The sequence below is a fragment of the Rhinolophus sinicus genome, linkage group LG05, assembly GCF_036562045.2.
Source record: "Rhinolophus sinicus isolate RSC01 linkage group LG05, ASM3656204v1, whole genome shotgun sequence".
Taxonomy (NCBI): Eukaryota; Metazoa; Chordata; class Mammalia; order Chiroptera; family Rhinolophidae; genus Rhinolophus; species Rhinolophus sinicus.
In genome coordinates, this window is record NC_133755.1 from 84,359,082 (window position 1) to 84,378,961 (window position 19,880).

The following is a 19,880-nucleotide window of genomic DNA, read 5'->3' on the forward strand; positions in this document are numbered from 1 at the left end:
CAAGATTGGAGTCTGGAGGGCCTGTAGGGGGAGCTCTCACACCCAGCACTGTAAGGTGCCCCCAACAGGAAGAAACTGCTTGACATCTACAGTTGGAAAATGGCTTATCATCTACTACCCCACCAGGAAGGGGGAAGATTTTCTCCTCCCCTGGCAATGGCCCAGCCAATGAGAGACTGTCACAACCCAGCCAATGAAAAGCCACTACAGTCTGAACTCCCAGTTTCCTCCAGGGGATTTTTTGTTTATAACAGCTCCTCTCAACGTCCCCTTTTCTCTGTAAATGTTCCTTTCCTTTGTTCTTAACACTTGCCTCCGGTTTTGCCATAGCTCATATATCCCAAATTGCAGTTCTCTGCTATTCCTGAGTAAACTCATCTTTGGTGGCAAAATAACTGTTTAATTTCTCAGGTCCACTGAGTCAATGATTGTGGGTGTGTGAGAGGGTCTGGTTTTCTGTTCTGTTTCTTGACCTGTGTAGCTGTATCAGGGTATGGTAATTTTGTGGAAATTCACTAAAATGTTCACTAATGATATGTGTGTTTTATACTTTATTTAGAAAAATAAATCTTTGATCATGTTTGGCACAAACTTGTTTTTATAAATAAATAATAAATAAATTCAAATCATTATCCTATTTCTTTGTCAGAAATTTATTTGAGGGGATCTGAATTGTTGATAGGAAAACACTTTTCTTTGTAACAGAATTCCAACTAATTAATTCAGAAGGAATGATAGAAAAAATATCCTTTGTAGCCCTAATGAAATAATGAATATGGGCAATGATCAATGGATACTCTGACAATTAGATGAAAAATTGATGGGGGAACTTTATGGTGGTTGGATAGCAGGTGGTCACCACCTGACCCCTAATCAATGTTAACGTCTCTAAATGTGAAACCACCAGACTTCATGCTCCTCCTGATGGACATAACGGGGTGGACGCAGGGCCACCTAAGAAGTGATATTGTTGCTTATGAAAATTTTAAGGATATAAACTTTGCTTTCTATTTCTTTTACCCCCACATATTGCCAAACACAGAGCAGAGAAACTGTTCCCTTAGAGCTTATGGAGTAATTAAAATTTAATCGTTTCCTCCTTTTGAATGTCTCCCTCTCTGAACAGTGACTTCATTTTCATACCTTATCTTTGATGAGTCTTGTGTCAACTTGTCTGGGCTGCAGCACCCAGTTATTTGATCAAACACTGGTCTAGGTGTTGCTGTGAAGGTTTCTGTACATGTGGCTGACACCTGAAATCGTTTGGCTTTATTTTTTTTAATTTACTTATTTTGTATGATTTTTATTAAAAAATACAGCTGACATACAACATTGTATCAGTCTCAGGTGCACAGCGTAGTTGTTCAGCATTTATACACCGAACGAAGTGACCACTGTGACAAGTCGAGCAACCATCTGACACGGTACCACGCTGTCACAATATTAGTGACTATATTCCCCATGCTGTACATTACATCCCCAGGACTTACTTGTTGTAAACCTGGAAATTTGATACTTTTGTTCTTCTTTACGTCCCCCCTTTTTAACATTTTCAATTACAGCTGATATTCAAAATTATTTTATATTACATTATATGTTATATTTCAGGCATGGTGAAATTATTTTATATTTTAAGCATGGTGGTTAGACATTTATAATTTAAGAAGTGATCCCCCTGATGAGTCTAGTACCCACCTGGCACTATACATAGTTACTATGAATAGGCAGCATATGTAAGGATTTCGTTTTTTTTACCCATTCAGCCACTGTATGTTTTTGATTGGAGCATTTAACCCATTTCCATTGAAAGTAATTGTTGATAGATGTGTAGTTATTGTCATTTAATTATTCATATTTGTGATTTGTGTGTGTGTGCGTGTTAAAGAAGTCCCTCTAACATTCCTTGTAATACTGGTTTGGTGACGGTGAACTTTTTTAGCTTTTTCTTCTCTGGAAAGCTTTTTATCTGTCCTTCAATTTTAAATAATAGCTTTGCTGGGTAGAGAAGTCTTGGTTGTAGATCCAGGCTTTTCATCACTTTGAATATTTCCTGCCAATCCCTTTTGGCCTGGAAGTTCTGTTGAGAAATCAAGTTGTTGAGCTCCTGGTAAGTTACTACCAGTAGGTGCCTTTCTCTTGCTGTTTTAGGATTCTCTCTCTGTCTTTAACCTTTGCCATTTTAATTATAATGTGTTTGGTGTGGGCCTGTTTGGGTTCATCTTGTTTGGACTCTCTGCACTTCCTGGGCTTGTGTGTCTATTTCTTTGCCAGCGAGGAAAGTTTTTAGTCATTATTTCTTCAAATAGGTTCTCAACCCTTTGTTCCCTCTCTTCTCAGTCTCGTCCCCTCTGATGAAAATGTTGGTGCTTGATGTTGTCCCAGAGTCTCTTACACTGTCCTCATTACTTTTTATTCTTTTTGCTGTTCCGATGGGCATTTTCAGCTACCTTGTCTTCCAAATCACTGATCTGATCCTCTGCTCCATCTAGTCTGCGGGCACATTCTTCATTTCAGTTATTGTATCCTCAATTTCTGACTGGTTCTTTGTTATGGTGTGGGCCTGTTTGTGTTCATCTTGTTCACTGAAGATCCTTATAACCAGTGTCTTGATCTGTGTCTCTGGTGAGTATAATGAAAAATATATAGAATAAAAGTAAAGGAAGTAATTAGTAAGTCAGAAAAGAAAATGCCTGGGTGATTCTGCAACCAAGGAACTGATTTCCAACTCTTAATTCCTCTCCTTAAGCTGAGTTTGGTTTATTTTCAGAGCAGACACATCAGCAACATGAAGCCTTACACATTCCTGGTGAAAGTTTAAATTGGCACAAACACTTCAGAAATCAAATGCTTATCATGTTGTTTACTGTGGTTAAAACACACACCCCAGTAGCCCAGCCTTCCCTCCTGACCGTCCTCTCCAGGGAATTTCTTGCTTGTGCCCAGGAGACAAGCACACTCACGTTACAGCAACTGAGATAACCCCTTATGCATCAGCAGGGAAACAGAGATAGTGTAGTGTCATCATGAAATGTAAGACTTCAGCAGTGAAAACAAATGAAGGACACCCTCACACAGCGGGGGTAACTAACTACGTAATGCTGAGTCTCAGAAGAGTCCATGCAGTACGAGTTCACTGGACAGGAAGTTCAAAAATGGGCAAAAGTAAGTAATATTTGATTTGGGGATTTATACACTTATTGTAAAATCTTCAGAGAATCTCAAGGGAATAGTAAACACAAGACTCAAGATAGAGGTTCCATCTGAAGGACAGGATGGGGCACGCAGCCATGGTGGCTTTTTCATAGGTTCCGTTTCTGACACCAGTGGTGTGTGCCCAGGTATTTACTTGATCATAATTTCTAAACTGACATTTCTCCAACTGTGACTTGTGAGCCATTCCTGATTAATTTTTTAATAAGGAAATAGAAAAAGAAATACCAAAGTTTATTGCAATGATCCTTAGAAAAAAGTACCCACCTTGGAACAAAGCCACAGCCAATTGTTATGAGCCATGTCAGACAGACGGCCGGTGTCACAGGAAATAGCTTTGGCTAGAAATGGGTCATGTGATCACTGGCATCTCAATAGATTTTCTGGGACACAATGTTCAGTGTGACCTGCAAGGTGATTCTATCTGCGAAGGATTTGGTGTGTTATATTTAACTTCATATACAACTGAATTAATTACTTTTACAAAATGGAAATTGTGTAATTTCCAGAATTTATGTATTATAGTTTCCAGAAAACTATGTATTGATCATACATAGTTTGATCAATGTATGTTAAACTAGAAAACGCTATAAAGGGGAAACCATTGATAGAATAAAGAGTGTGAATGGATACAACAGAGCTGCTCTGAGAAAACTTCAGGGGTGGCCGGATGGCTCAGCTGGTTAGAGCTCGAGCTCTTTACCATGGGATGGTGGGCTGCGCCCCCTGCAACTAAGATAGAAAACAGCGACTGGACTTGGAGCTGAGCTGCGCCCTCCACAACTAGATTGAAGGACAACGACTTGGAGCTGATGGGCCCTGGAGAAGCACGCTGTTCCCCAATATTCCAGAATAAAAATTAAAAACAAAACAAACTTCAGCGTCACATATCAACAGTGCTTTTTAGAATCACATTGGTGTCCAAATCACTTCTACCAAATCTCATTCAAAAACACAGTGAAAGATTGACCTTTATTCTAGGATGCCAACCGGACAGCCAGTTTTGGAACACTTTGTTCCTAGATTGGCATTAACCATCGCTGCCCACTGTATCACAACAAAATTGTTGTCAGGACACCAAGCTGTATAGACTGAGGCATGAGATTCACATTTTTCTAACATTTTGAAAAGCGATTTCATTAGGCAAATATTTCTGAAGATGCTGTTCAGTAAGAAAATTGGCATTGTAGCAAATATTTCTGACATTTTTAATGAAACAAATTTGAAAATTCTGAAAAAAGCAAAGATAGTTATTGTAAAGACATTAATGTTATGGCGCTCAGTCTTTAAACTGTATGATCAGCTACTATATGTTCTCAACTTTGTTGCAACTTATTGTAGGGAACATTGTTATTAAAGGCATCTGCAATAAAAACTTACAAATACTGTTGTATCTCCTTTCTCTGTCTCAAACTTTTAATCATTACATTGTAAAGTGAAATTTAAAGCATTAAAGAAAATGATCAGATAAATGATTATGCTTTATAAAATCCTGAAACAATATTCAGGATTTTAATTGTAAATTTTATATGTATGTAAAATCTTTGACACTCCTCCCTTCCCGAGGTGGAGTAATTCCTTCTCTCTTGAGTGTGGGCTGGACATAATGACTCACTTCTCATCAGGCTGATGTAATGGTGTGTGATTCTGAGTCTAGGACATAAAACTGCAGCTTCCGTCTTGGTCTTTCTCTCCTATCACTTGCTCTTAGGGAAGAAGCTACCTAGTCATTAGCCACCTTATGGAAAAGTCCCCACGGCTAGGAACTGAGGCCTCCTGGGACCATCCAGGAAGGAAATGAGGCCCCTTCCAACAGCCCTATGACTGAGCCGTGTTTCATGCGAGTCCTCCAGCCCCAGTCAAGCCTTCAGATGATGCAGCCCTGGCTGACAACTTGACTGCAACCTTGAGAGAGGCCCTGAACCAGAAGTGCTCAGGTAAACCTCTTCTACATTCCTAACCCTGAGAAACAGGGATAAAATACACATTTATTGTTTTGAGCTGCTACATTTTGGGTAATTTTTTACGCTGCCATACATGACTAATACAGTGTCCAAAGAGAGAATGAATTATTGCATTTTTATTTGCTCTAATTATATTAGACATGTCATTTGGTTTGCATTTTATTACCACTCACAACAATCTATTTACTTGAACTTCATTTCCAACTGTGACCCAAATAAACACAAAGGGAAGAGCAGGCCATCCTAGGCTGATTCTGTGATGGTCCCTAATAACAACCCTGGTTATTCACCTTCTCCCAGTTATGCAATGAAACATTAATATAGGTGCTGGGAAGGGATTCTACAGATGTAACTAAGGTCTCAAATCAGCTGACCTTAAGACACGGGGACTATCCATGGGGAATGTCCTAATCAGGTGAGTACTGACTGGGGTTTCTCCTGAGGAAACATTCCAAGTAAGAGGGATTCAGTGTGAGGCCTTTTCTCTACCGGCAGCTTTGAAAATGGAGGGCCACATGGCAAAGACTGCTGGTGGACACTGGGGGCTGGGGCAGCACCCCCCTCGCTGACACTTGTCAAGGAAACAGGGACCTTAGACCTACAACTGGAAAAAACTGAATTCTGCTCACAGCTCTCTTTAAGCTTGGAGGAAGATCCTGAGCTCAGGATGAGCTCACAGCTTTGTGACACCCTGACCAGAGATCCCATCCATACTGGGCCTGGATTTCTAAGGAACTGTGAGCAAATAAGTGGGTATTGTTTTGAGCCACTAAGTTGTGATGATTTGTTACACAGCAATAGAAAACTAATACACAGGCTCAAGTGTGCAACAAATAAGCACACAGCATTTTTCCCACTGGAATGAATTTATGAACTGATATACCCACTAGTTTGAAATGAAATATTTCCTTTTTTTTGTATTTTTCAAGTTATGATTTTACGTGATATAAATTTTAATACAATCATTCATTCATTCAACAAATAATTTAATGCCCACTATCTATCAGGAATGGCTTCATATGCTTGGGATTCAACCTTGACCTAAACAGCCCAAAGCTTCTGTGCTCATGTGCCTTACATTCTAGAAACTTCCCAGAGTGATTCGGAGCCACTGGAATGTTTTTAGTGAAGAAATGACACAGCCTCACTGACGTTAGCAGGATGACTGATCCTTGTGGGAGAATAGTCCTCGGCTGGCAGGTGAGGGGGTGGCACTAGTGCCACAATCAGGAGTGAGAGGGTGGTGGGGACTAAGGGGGGAAAAGGGCCTGAGGGGTGAGAGAGACAGAGAAGGGCTGGAGAAGCAGGGGGAGGGAAAGAAGCAGTGGTAAAGAATTCTAAAGCAGTGGAACTCTCAGGTTGAAATAAGTTGTTTTATAGATCTTTTGTAAATTATCTAGGACCTAGAGGTGTGTTCTGTGCAGCTGCCTAAAAACTAGCATTTTAACTGCTTTGAACACTTGCAGCTTTGAGGTTGTCCATGCTCCTCCTTGAAACATACAGTACCAAACTGCTTCCAGTCCTTCTTTGGACTGAGTAGGCGGGGACTCAAGAAACAAACTCAGGGCTGTGGAATGAAGATCATTTTACAGTAGAAACATCCGGAGTCACAGGTGTACCGTCTGGGAAAGTGAGACTTAGGAGCTTTGAGAGTCTGGCTGCAGCGCTGTTTACACACATTTCTGCACCAAGGGGGACAAATCACGATTTTACAGATTAGCTTCCTGGTGATCAGGGGTTTCCAAGCTTGTTCCCCACTGTGGTTAATAAACAACAAGGAGACTGGTCTCTGTGAGAATCTCTAGCTGGTGTTTTCAGGCACAACTTCTCCAGGGTGAAAGAGAAAAGCCCTGTCCTTCCTCTATTCCCAGGTCGAGCTCACTCTGTGGCATCAGGTTCCCTGGGGGTGTCTTCTTCCAGAATAGTCCGGGGGGAGAAGTAAAAGGTGGGAGGCAGGGAGTCCATTTCAGGGAGAGGGATTCAGGGAAGAGAAGAGGAGGAAAAGGGGCTGAGCCCTGGTTCCTCAGACAACCCCTGGGTCAGGACTCAGGGTGACAGTGTGACACAGAGCACTCAGTGCAGGAGGAGGGATCAGGGCAGAGTCCCAGGTCCCCTGAGGGCGGAGTCAGGGCGGGGAAGCTCAGTGTTGGGGAGTCCCCACCTCCCCGCGGTTTCACTTCTCACAACTCGTGTCGGGGCCTCCTGTCTAGAAACTCGTGACGCGGCCCCAATTCTCACTCCTATTGCGTGTCCGGTTTCTAGAGAAGCCAATCAGTGTTACCGCTTTCCGGTTATAAAGTCTCCACGGACCCGCCCGCACGCAGATTGTCCCAAGATCCCAAAAAAGCGCATCATGGGCCCCGGAACCCTCCTCCTGCTGCTCTTGGGGCCCCTGGGCCTGACGGGGACCCGGGCGGGTGAGTGCGGGGTCGGGGGGGACGGTCTCCGCTGGGGGGAAAGCGAGGGGACCGCCCGGTGGGGACGCAAGACCCCGGGGAGGATGTGTCCCCACCGCCCCGCCCTGACCCCGCCCCGTGCCCCGCCCACTCGGGTCTCCCGCCGCCTCCACTCTCCGTCCCCCCCTTTTCTGTCTCCCGGGCCCCCGCCCCTCTCGGCCCATCGCCCGCGGACCCGGGACCCGCGCCGGGAGGAGGGTCGCCTGGGTCTCAGCCCCTCCCCGTCCCCAGGCTCCCACTCTATGACGTATTTCGACACCACCTGGTCCCGGCCCGGCAGCGGGGAGCCCCGGTTCATCTCCGTCGGCTACGTGGACGACACGCAGTTCGTGCGGTTCGACAGCGACGCGGCGAGTCCGAGAGAGGAGCCGCGGGCGGCGTGGATGGAGGGGCCGTGGGTGGAGCAGGAGGAGCCTGGGCACTGGGACCGGAACACGCAGAGAGCCAAGACAGACGCACAGAATCACCGAATGTGCCTGAACATCATCCGCGGCTACTACAACCAGAGCGAGGCCGGTGAGCGACGCGGCCCGGGTCCCTGTCACGACCCCCACGGACGGGCCGGGGTCTCCCCGAGTCTCCGGTCCGAGCTTCACCCCGAGGCTGGGGACCCGCCCGGCCCGTCCATCCGAGAAGAGCCCGCGGAGACTTTGATCCGCTTTCATTGTCACTTCAGGCGCCACCACTGCGGGGCGGGAGGGGTTAAAGGTCGGAGCTGACGGCGGGTCGGGGTCAAGGTCTCACACTTACCAGAGGTTGTACGGCTGCGACGTGGGGTCGGACGGGCGCCTCCTCCGCGGGTACGAGCAGCTCGCCTACGACGGCGCCGACTACATCGCCCTGAACGAGGACCTGCGCTCCTGGACCGCGGCGGATACCGCGGCTCTGATCACCCGGCGCAAGTGGGAGGCGGCCCATTACGCGGAGCATTGGAGGGGCTACTTTGCGGGCAGGTGCAGGGAGTCGCTCGGCAAATACCTGGAGAGGGGGAAGGAGACGCTGCAGCGCGCAGGTGAGAGGGGCAGCGAAGCCTCCTACGAGGAGAGGAGGAAATGGGATCAACACCCGGACACCCCCTCCCCGACCCCGGGAGATGGAGTCCGCCTGGGTTTTCAGATCCGGTACCAGAGAGCGACCCCAAGGGCCCCCCTTCTCTCAGGGACAGTTAGGGGTGCAGTCTCTCAGGGGATGGAGGGGGGACCATCTCAGAAATAACTGATCAGCGGTTCCCTGTGACTCTGGCAGCTGCTCTGGGAACCCGGGGGGACTTTCTCTCTCAGGCCTTGTTCGCTGCCCCGCACACAGTGTGACTGAGCTGTGACCCCAGCTTTTCTGAGTCATGTGGCCTCCACCCAGCTCAGGACCAGGAATCCCTTTTCTCTCCATCAGAGACCTGTCTCTGCCCTGGGCTGTCTCACCCTGATTCTAGAACTTTCTAAACACTAGACATTATCCCAGATGCCTGTGTCCAGTGTGGTGTGTGGGTTTTGTGCTTCCTTCCCCCACCCCAGTTATCCTGACCATTCTCAGGATGGTCACGTGACCACTGCTGGCCTGTCCCCTGAGGGATGCAAAGGTCCTGAATTTTCTGACCCTTCCCCTCAGACCCTCCAAAGGCACACGTGACCCACCACCGCACCTCTGACCGTGATGTCACCTTGAAGTGCTGGGCGCTGGGCTTCTACCCTGCGGAGATCACCCTGACCTGGCAGCGTGATGGGCAGGACCTGACCCAGGACACGGAGCTCGTGGAGACCAGGCCCGCGGGGGACGGGACCTTCCAGAAGTGGGCAGCTGTGGGGGTGCCTTCTGGAGAGGAGCAGAGATACACGTGCCATGTGCAGCACGAGGGGCTGCCTGAGCCCCTGACCCTGAGATGGGGTACGGAGGGGGCCGTGGGCATAGAGCCTCTTCTCAGGGAAAGCAGGGGCCTCTGGAGGACGTCATGTCGGGGCTGAGGCCTGGGGGTCAGGACCCTCTCCTTCCCTTCCCTTCCAGAGCCTCCTCCTCAGGCCGCCATCCCCGCTGGCATGGTGGTGGGCATCATTGCTGGGCTGGTCCTGCTTGGAGCTGTGGTCACTGGAGCTGTGCTGTGGAGGAGGAAGGGCTCAGGTACGCAAGGGGCGGGGACTGAAGTATCTTGTCCCACTGGGGGGTTTCAGGCCCCAGGTGGACGTGTGTCCTGCCTCGTTAGTGGGAAGACTATCCACACACGTGTGCTTTCCCAGTCTAGGGCCCTATTTGCTAACAGTTTATTAATGCACATGTGAAAATGAGAGACGGATTTAACACCTTGATGATTCTGGTGATGGGGACCTGATTCTCAATAGTCACAAGTCAGAGCGGAAGGTCCCGCTGAGGACAGACCTCCAGGAGGGCGGTTGGTTCAGTCCCCACACATGTACTTTCCTCAGGTTTCCTGATCCTACAGTAGGTCTGCAGTCACAGTTCTGGAAACTTCTCTGGGGTCCAGGACCAGGGGTTCCTTTATGACCTCATGGTCCTGCCTCCTTCCTGGCTTCTCATGTGATGTTTTCTTCTTGCAGATAGAAAAGGAGGGAGCTACACTCAGACTGCAGGTGAGTGTGGAGGGGGGGTGATCCCTGAGACCCTTGGAATAGATGGAAGCCTTTGGGGGGGAGCTCACCCACCCCCGTAATTCCTCCTTTAGCCACATCTGCTGTGGGCTCTGACCACATCCTGTTTTGTTCTCCCCCAGGTGGTGACAGTGCCCAGGGCTCTGATGTGTCCCTCACAGCTTCTAAAGGTGAGACCTGGGGGGCCTGAAGTGAGGGGAGGGGACAGAGGGGACAGGACTGGGTACTGGGAATTCTCAGGGACAGTTTGAGCCGCGGTGGACTGTTGAGAATGTTACCACTTACAGCCACTAACCTGAATTTGTTATGATTATTTTCTTTCACAGCGTGAGACAGCTGCCTGGTAGGGACTGAGTGATGCGAGATTGTTCCTGTCCCCACTTTGTGACTTCAGGAAGCTCTGATCTCTCTTTCTGCAAAGGGCATCTGAATGTGTCTGCGTTCCTCTTGCATCATGTGAGGAGCTTGGAGACTGCCCGCCCCCTGCCCTCCATGCCCCCTCTGCACACTGACCTGAGTCTCTTCCCTGACCCACTGTCCTGTTCCAGCAGAGGCTGTTTCCATCCCCACCTTTACTTCATGTTACTCTGAGCAGCAACTTCTTACTTCCTGTTGAAATAAGAATCTGGATATGAATTTGTTTTTTCAATTCTTGCTATGAACGGTTGATGGGTTAATTGAAGGAGAAAAATCCGTAAGTTGGAGAGGAAATAAATGGAAGCACTGAGAAACTTCCAGAATCTTTGTGTTTGCTGTGCTGAGTCTGTTGCGGGTGGAGACAGGAGAGGCTTTGAGGACCGAGCGTGGACGCGGCCTGAGCCCAGCCGGGGCTCAGTGCATCGTGGGCTCTTACATGGTCGCTCCTCGGCGGGGTCACCTCTCTGTCCCTTTGTCCTTGTCCCTTCAGTAGAACCTTGTCCCACCAGGACCTGTGGTCACAGGAACCGAGCATCACCCAGGTCTGGTCTTGTCAGTGATGGCTTTGTGTGGCCGGGTCACCAAGGCTCAGGCCTGGCCCGGCCCTTGGCCCCCATCTTCTGGGTGTTCATTGTTGTTTCTATAGAGGAATGTGACTGTGTTCTTGTTATGAGTCCTGGTCTCGTGCTCCTCTGGGTGTCCCCTGTCTGTCAGCAGTAGGAGGTGTTTTACCAGTCATTGTCCCCACAACGCCAGGGGGACCCTGCACACAGGAGTCTGTGGATTGAGAGCTGCATTTTCAGACTTGTCCAACTCTCGCCTCCTTCCAGGGCCTGATGGTTCTTTCCATCTTTTCACAAACTATCAGAGGAACCAGATTCTGGAATGAGCAGAGGAGGGATCCCGTAATTTCCCATCTTAGATAAGTTCCTGCTGGAATTCTGCTCTGCTCGCCGCCCTCTCTCCCTGCCCTGAGCTCTAGTGCTGGCTCCAGTCCAAACTCAGGGGTTGATGAAGCAGAGTCTACTTTATATTTATATTTGGTTGGAGAATAGGACCCATAAGTGGGGGCTCACTGTTTCCTGAAGAGGGAAATATAACTGCTGTGGGGAGCAGGAGGGCAGGTGTGGGAGAAAGAAGGGGGGAGGGGCAGAGCAGCACCTGTGAGAAAAGTGGAGGTGGCCCTGATGCCAGTGTGAGGGGACTTGGTGCTGTAGCTGCCACAAAACAGCATTTGACCCGAGGCTACATTAATAAAGATGCTGTCCTTAGAACAGGGAGGCGCTGTCATTGACCATTCACTGATATTGGCCGTGTGCCAGATGTGTGACAGTTTCTGCCTCTGAGAAACATCACTGAACTAACGTCAGAGAAATGGCTGAACTTGAGGAGCGTCTGTTCCAGTGGGAAGAGACAGACTATATCCTATAAGCACAGTAAACTAGGAAGGTGTTTATGTTAGAAGGAGATAAGTGTTCTGGGGAAAATGTAGTGGGGAAGGGGATCCAGAATGTGGGGTGTGGGGCCAGGGAAGACGGCTGTGTTGATTGGGGTGCTCAGGGGGCCTCGCTGGGAAGGTGACCTTGAGGGAAGTCTTGAAGGACATGAGGAATACCCCACGAGGATGTCTGGGTGCGTTCTTTCCAGGCAGGGAACCTGCAGTGGGAATGCCCTGGGGCAGGAGTTGTCTGGTTTCTGGGAAGAGCAGGGAGGCCGGTGTGGCTGCAGCAGAGAGTGATGGAGAAGAGATAGGTGCGGCCAGACCACGTGGCTGGGAGGATGGTAGAGGGCAGTGAGCTGTGCGCTGAGTGAGGGGGGAGGTACAGGACAGTTAGGAGCAGAAGGGGACATGGTGTGACCCCCTTTCAGAGGATGGCTGGGGCTGCGGTGCTGAGAACAGACTTGGGGGACGGAAGCTGGAAGAATCCGCAGGGTTCTGGGCTGGACCTGCTGCCACTGGGGTGAACGGAGGGAATAGTGGGAGTGGGGTTCTGGGTACGTCCTGAAGGTGGACATTACAGCATTTCCTAATGGGTGAGTTGGGCATGAGAGTCAAGTATCCCCAAATCTCAGAGGATACAAGTAGAAAGATGGAGTTGCTGTTAGCAGAGAAGGGCAAGGCTCTGGAAGCAACATATCTGAGGGGAGGAGGGCCTCACAGATACTCATTTTAAAGATGCTGGAGCTGAGATGTCTGTTAGAAATACAAGTGAGGTCATCGGACTGGCAGTTGGACAGTTGGACTGAGACAGTGACTAGTAAACAGTAAAAAATAACAAAGCAAACAAGGAAGAAGACACTGTGAGTGAGAACCAAAAGAAATAACAGACAACAGAAACAGAACTGCAAGAATACCAGATTATGAAACAATTATGATTGCTACATTTTTGCATTACTCTTTAATTTTATTTTTAATTGTGGTAAAATACACATAGCATAAAATTTCCCATCTTAACCATTTTTAAGTGTACAGTTCAACAGAGTTAATTACATTCACATTGTCATGCAGCCAATCTCCAGAACCTTTTCTTCTTGCAAAACTGAATTTCTATACCCATTAAACAACAATTCCCTATTTCCCCTTCCCTCCAGCCTCTGGCAACCACCATTCTACTTTCTGATTCTATGAATTTTACTACTCTGGATATGATATATGATAGATCTGGGTAGGATATATTCAGAGTAGTAAAGTGGAATAATACAGTATTTGTCTTTTTGAGACTGGTTTGTTTCCCCTAGCATAACGTCCTCAGGTTCATCTACATTGCAGCATGTGTCATACTTTCCTTTGATTAGTACATTTAAACAAATATAAAAGATAATATTGATAACTATGTAGGAACAGGAAACCATAGAAAATAACCTAGTATGTTTCAAAGAGAGCCAAATAGAATTTCCAGAAATAGAAAACTCAATGTCTGAAATTAAAAATACAGTAGGCATTGGGTAACAGATTGGACACAGATGAAGAGATAATCACTTAACCAGAGGATAAATTAGAAGAAATTATCCAGAATGTAGCACAGAGAAATAAAAATAATAAAAATATGGATGAGAAATTAAGAGACATAAATGATATAATAAGATGTTTTGATTCAGAGAGAGTAAGAGAGGAAAAAGGAGGGAGGAAAGAGAGTTGGGTAGCATATTTGAAGAGATCATAGCTAAGGATTTGCACAACTGAAGAAAAATGTCTACGCAGATTCAAGAATCCTGACTGATTGCTAGTAGGATGAATAAGAGGAAATCTACTCCTAGACATATGGTACTCATTCTGTTGAACATCAAATACTAAAATAGATTCTCAAAATGCAGTTGAGGGTCTTTTTATTCAGAAGAACAACATATAGGCTTCTAAATGAAACCAAAATCCAATGGAATTATAAACATGTGTAAGGGATAGAATATATGAAGGTCTGCCTGGGAGCATTTCGGGGTGTAAACTTTCACAGTGACTTGGATACATGCTTGGCCTTGGGAGGATTGGCTACCCTCTCAAGGACCAAGAAAAGTACAGGATGGGGAGCCTGGCCTTCGCAGGCTCCAGCACATCTAATCTCCTACCAAGGACTGGCCCTGGCTCCACCCAGATCCAGGACCAGTTCCTTGTGTTGCTGACACGTATGCTTATTGGCTCCTTGCCACAGTTGTTAGTAAAGTCCTTAAAATTCCCCAAAAAACAGGGGCAGGCACGGTTCTTCCCCCAGCTGCCTTTGCTGCTGCAAGACATTTTGCCCGTGCTGATGACTAGCCAGGGCTGCTTCTGCGACTCTAATTGACTGGGCCCTGGTGGTATGATATTATATTCCCCTACTTTTCCTTGTACTTTCTTTACTTTCGCTTAGTAATAAATCTCTTTAATTCCTCACTCTGGTTTGTGGTGGTGTGTCTTGCCTATCGAGCCTTGAAATTACACCTGTGCACAGCAATCGATAACAATATCGATAAAAATTGGCATAGTCGGCAGGATACACACGACCACCGAAACAATGCCCCTGTTTAAAAAGAAAAGTGAGCTTCTTTGCGTGACTTGTGATATTCCCGGATGGGAAGATCCTCAATTTGCTTCGTTGGCGAAGGAATGGGCAATAGGGACTGGTTTAAGTGAAAACTGGGACAGCAAATTACAAACTGCTGACCCCCCTTGGTTGCTCAAGCTATTGAGGACGGTCCCTGTAGAAAAAGGGGGAGAATCAGTTGCCGTGGCAAGGAGAGGGTGGATTCTGCTTACTGCTTATCGCTGCATGTGTCAACGTGTTAATACCTTAATTGAAGAAAAATGTAGTCTGGAAAAAGAAAATACTGATTTGCAAAGCAGGATGGCAATGCTACAATGGCAAAATTATATTCTAGGTGATCAGGCCCGTGGCTATCAAACAGTAGCTGAGAAAGCCGCTGTATGGTGTGCTCAATACAAATACAAGAAAAGCAAAGGTAGAGTGAATCCCCGTAAGGTGCATGCGGTGATCCCAAGGCCAACGCTGATTGGGACCCTGATAAATGGGACGGAGATATTTGGGATGATACTGATGATGATGTAGAATGGGGAGATTTGGAAGAGGAAGCAAGGAAATATGATGAGGAAAAACAGCACCCTGCTTTGCAGGCTAAGCCTCTACGGCGTAGGCAGGAGCAGATCTTCAATGGACAAAAGGAATTTTTATTAATTAATGAAGACTTCTCCCAACAAGAAATTAATGACATCTCATCTAAATTTTCCCCAAAATCGGGAGAGAAATTGCTTGACTGGATGATCAGAATCGCTGATACTGGGGCAGGCGGCATTAATATAGATGATGTAGATGCTCCCGCTTCATCACCATTTCTACCAATGCCTTTGTTCAGACGGGGTGATCATCAACACCCAGGAGGTGCAATGACTACCGTATTAACGTTAGCAGCCCATGGGTGTACGACACAATAAGCCACTGATGCTGCTTGGCTGGCAGAAATGTGGCCCTGGTATACTCTAAGGGGTGGCATGCACCGTTTGAAGGGGAAGCAATGAAAATGGCAATTATGCTATATATCAGGGGTGGTTGATCAATACCTGGCTGGCCCCATGACTGCCTCCCATCGCAATCTAATTGTGCTAACTGCCCTTCCTGCTTACAAACATTTAATGATGACTCTGCTATTAGCAGAGACTGGGCAGCCAGTCGAGCAAGTCTTGGAGAAAATGTCAGAGGTAGGAGATATGGGAGAATGGAATAACAAAAAGCAGGATGCTGCGGACAATAAGGAAAAGTCCAATAATTCCCATGGATCCATTAACAACAATCGGATCTCCCAAAAAGAAATGTTTCAAGCCTTATTAAAGGCCGGGATGAGCCCAGACAAATTGGATGGCTTTCCCACCAAAGACATGTGGCAGTTATATAGGGACAAAGTAAAGCGAGCCAATCCAGCGGAAGTACAAAAAACTGAAACAGGACCTACCACACATTTGGCTCCTTCGCCCTCTGCTCCACCCGCTGGGCTTTATCCTTTTGAGGACCTTTGCAAATTTGAATAAGATGGAGGCCAAGCTTCAGGTATCCCACAAATTAAGGCAATACACCGACGGGGCTACCACCCTCATGTACAAATAACACTACATTGGAAAAATGGGTCCACCACAGCGGCTAATGCACTTGTGGATACTGGAATGGAGGCCTCTTTGATTTATGGGAACCCAGCCAAATTTAAAGGAACCCCAATTACTATCTCAGGTCTTGGTGGCCATGAAATTCCAGGCAAACAAATTAAGGTGATAATGAGCATAGGTAATTTGCCTCGCCGAGAATATTCGGTAGTAGTAGTCCCCATCCCCGAGTATGTAATTGACATTGATATTTTAAGGGAAATGTCCCTTAAACTACAAGATGGGACTTATCATTTTGCAATCAGAGCTCTGCAAATACATTCTGTTATGGTAGGCAAATTGCTCATTGACCCCATTCATCTCCCTGAGCCCACAAAGACTATTACGTGCAAACAATATCGTATCCCTGGTGGGCATAATGAAATAACACAAACTATTAAAGACTATGTTAATGCTGGTGTAATGATTCCTACTACTTCAGCGTGGAACAATCCAATCTGGCCAGTAAAGAAGTCAGATGGGTCTTGGAGAATGACAGTAGATTATAGGGAGCTGAACAAGGTCACTCCCCCACTGACTGCTGCCGTGCCGGATACTATTACTTTAATTGAACATATTCGGTCTCATCCTGGTACTTGGTATGCTGTTATTGATTTGGCTAATGCCTTCTTTACTATCCCCATTGATCCATCCCAATGGGAGCAGTTTACCTCTACTTAGCAGGGACACTAGTATAGTTTTACTAGATTGCCCCAGGGCTACAAACACAGCCCCACAATTTGCCACCGGTTAGTTGCCAAACATTTGAATGAATGTGCAATTCTCCACCCCTCGGTCTTGATCACTCATTATATAGATGATATCCTGATCAAAGCTTCCACTGACGATTCTGTGAGGTATTGTTTAGAGCAGATTTTAGATCATTTAAAAAAGAAAGCTTGGGAAATCAACCCCGGCAAAATCCAAGGGCCAGCCCAGGAAGCTAAGTTTTTAGGAATACATTAGAATTTTGGGCATAGGGCCATCCTTCTACTAGCCCGGCAGACAATTTTAGAGTTTGCAACACCCCAAAATAAATAAGAGGCTCAAAAATGTATAGGCCTGTTTGGATATTGGAGAAATCATATTCCTCATTTAGGTCAGATTTTACAACCTCTATACAGAGTTACTAGGAAGAAATATGAATTTGACTGGGGAACTGAGCAGGATAAGGCATTTGAAGCAGCAAAGGCTGCAATCCAGGCAGCCTTAGATTTCTGGCCAATAAGAGAGGGACCCTTGGAATTGATGGTTACTGTAGATGCCGGGTATGTTAACTGGAGCTTATGGCAAAAGCAGGATGCCAGGCGAGTCCCTCTGGGATTTTAGGCCTGAAAATTACCAGAGGATGGACAGTGATACTCCCTTTGAACAACAGCTACTTGCAGCCTACTGGGCATTAACTGAAACTGAACAATTAATGGTAGGACACGAAGTGGCCTTACGGCCCTGAATTCCTGTTATGCAATGGATTATGTGTGACCTGGTATCCCATAAGATTGGGCATGCCCAAGACGCAAGTATCATCAAATGGCAATTGTATATACAAAATAGACCCAAAACAGACCCATCTGGAATATTATCTCTACATGAGTTAGTTATTGAGGCCTCAATGATCAATGATGATTTCCAACCGATGGCCATCGAAAGAACTGAATCTCCCGTAGTATATAATCATGGATATAATTCCCTTTCTGCTGAACAAAAGAGACATGCCTGGTTACTGATGGCTCTGCCAAATATATCGGCAATACTTGGTATTGGAAGGCTGTAGCCTATAACCCTGTCACCAAAATGGTGTTAGAAACTAGTGGAGAAGGTAAAAACAGCCAATTTGTTGAATTGCAGGCCGCTTATCAGGCCATGAACTTTGAAAAGGATGGACAGTGTCACATTTTTACTGACTCTTGGGCTTTAGCCAAAGGTTTGGGCACATGGATGCCCTGGTGGGAAAAAAAATCAATGAAAGATCTATGATAAAGATCTATGGGGTGCTGACATGTAAAAAAAATTTTGGGAAATTGCAAAGATCACTAACCTTTCTGTGTTTCATGTAGATACACATACTAAGAAAACCTCGGTGGAACGTGAGTCTAACGCTGATGTGGATCGCCTCACAGCAATTGCTGAAGTAGAGTGTTCCACCCCTTTAAGTGACAAAACACTGGCACTTGCCCGATGGATCCAACAAAAAAGACATGCTGGTCCCGCTGCTATACACAGGTGGGCACAGGACAGAGAAATGAGTATTCCTCTGTCAGATTTAAAGAGCACTAAAAAACAATGTACTACCTGTCAATCAGATGAAAGACGCCCTTTACCAAAAATAGTCAATGGAAAATTATTGCGGAGGCAGGCTCCAGCTCAAATTTGGCAAATTGATGATATTGGGCCCTTGCTCCTCTCCAAAGGGTGTCGTTATATTTGCACCTGTGTAGACACTTATTCGGGAGTTCTGATCGCCTGTGCATACAAGCGTGCCATGCAGCTTAATACAATTATGACTCTTGATATTCTTACCTTATATTATGGAACACCTCTACAAATTCAAAGTGACAATGGGTCCCATTTTAAAGGGAAAGAGATTACTAACTATTGTGAGAAAAACAACATTGAGTGGATCTATCATATACCTTATTATCCACAAGCAGCTGGTCTAATAGAGCGCATGAAAGGGCTGTTAAATGAAAAATTATGCAAAATGGGCTGCTATGCTGGACTCCATTTATATTACAAGTGGAAAGATCATTTTTTTACAGCCCTACAACAACTCAATAATCACGCTCTCAGTACAGGAGGTACTCCTTTATCTCGAATGGTGACTCAAAATTTGCATATCCGTAAAGTCAACACCTTCCCAACACTGCGGTGGTGGGCAGTCCACCCAAATGCTCAGGCTCCATACACAGGCACTACTGCCTCTGCTGGACACGATCTCCATAACGTTGAAGAGATATGATTAGATCCTAATACCAGTCAGACTGTCCCCACTGGAATTGGAATCCAGATTCCCAAAGGCTATTATGGCCAAATAGCTCCCAGATCTAGGTCTGGCACAAAACGGGATACAGATTAAGGCTGGAGTCATTGATACAGATTATGTGGGGGAAATAAAAATCCTACTACATAATGCTTCTAAGGAAACTTTACATTTTCTTCCTGGCACAAGCATTGCCCAAATATTAATCATCCCATGTGCCTCGACTGACTTTTGGGAGAAATTAGACACTCCTCCCAAAATCACCACACAGTGTGGTGGTTTTGGCTCAACACATTATGTTGAAGGCACTAAAGTTTGGGTCAGAAGACACACCACAGTCTCTCCAAGGGCCGGAGAGGTCATAGCCCAAGGAGACAACAATGTAGTAGTTGTCATGTTCCCTGGGCAAGATCAACCTGAAATGTATCCTACTAACCAATTGTTTTTACGAAATTAGTTCCTGATTTCTGGCGGCCTAATTTGGACCTGTTTCCCGGTTGAAGCTTGGACCCCTGGTATTCCTGTACAACTCTCCAATGAGACAAGCCCTATTCGGTTCATTTGGACATGGCAAAACAAAACCGTACCATGCAAACAAGACAATTACACCTGTAAAGCCAGCAAACGGTGTGT

The 19,880-nt window shown here is 46.2% G+C and overlaps 1 long non-coding RNA gene across 1 annotated transcript; it reads left to right on the forward strand.

Annotated features, from left to right (window-relative positions):
* The first annotated feature begins 7,342 nt into the window (after nucleotides 1-7,342).
* Nucleotides 7,343-10,970, forward strand: LOC109439963 (patr class I histocompatibility antigen, A-126 alpha chain). Its single transcript, XR_012496567.1, has 8 exons — nucleotides 7,343-7,591; nucleotides 7,862-8,150; nucleotides 8,368-8,642; nucleotides 9,236-9,511; nucleotides 9,629-9,742; nucleotides 10,177-10,209; nucleotides 10,350-10,397; nucleotides 10,554-10,970. It is a non-coding gene; the product is annotated as a patr class I histocompatibility antigen, A-126 alpha chain (long non-coding RNA).
* Nucleotides 10,971-19,880: the final 8,910 nt, after the last annotated feature.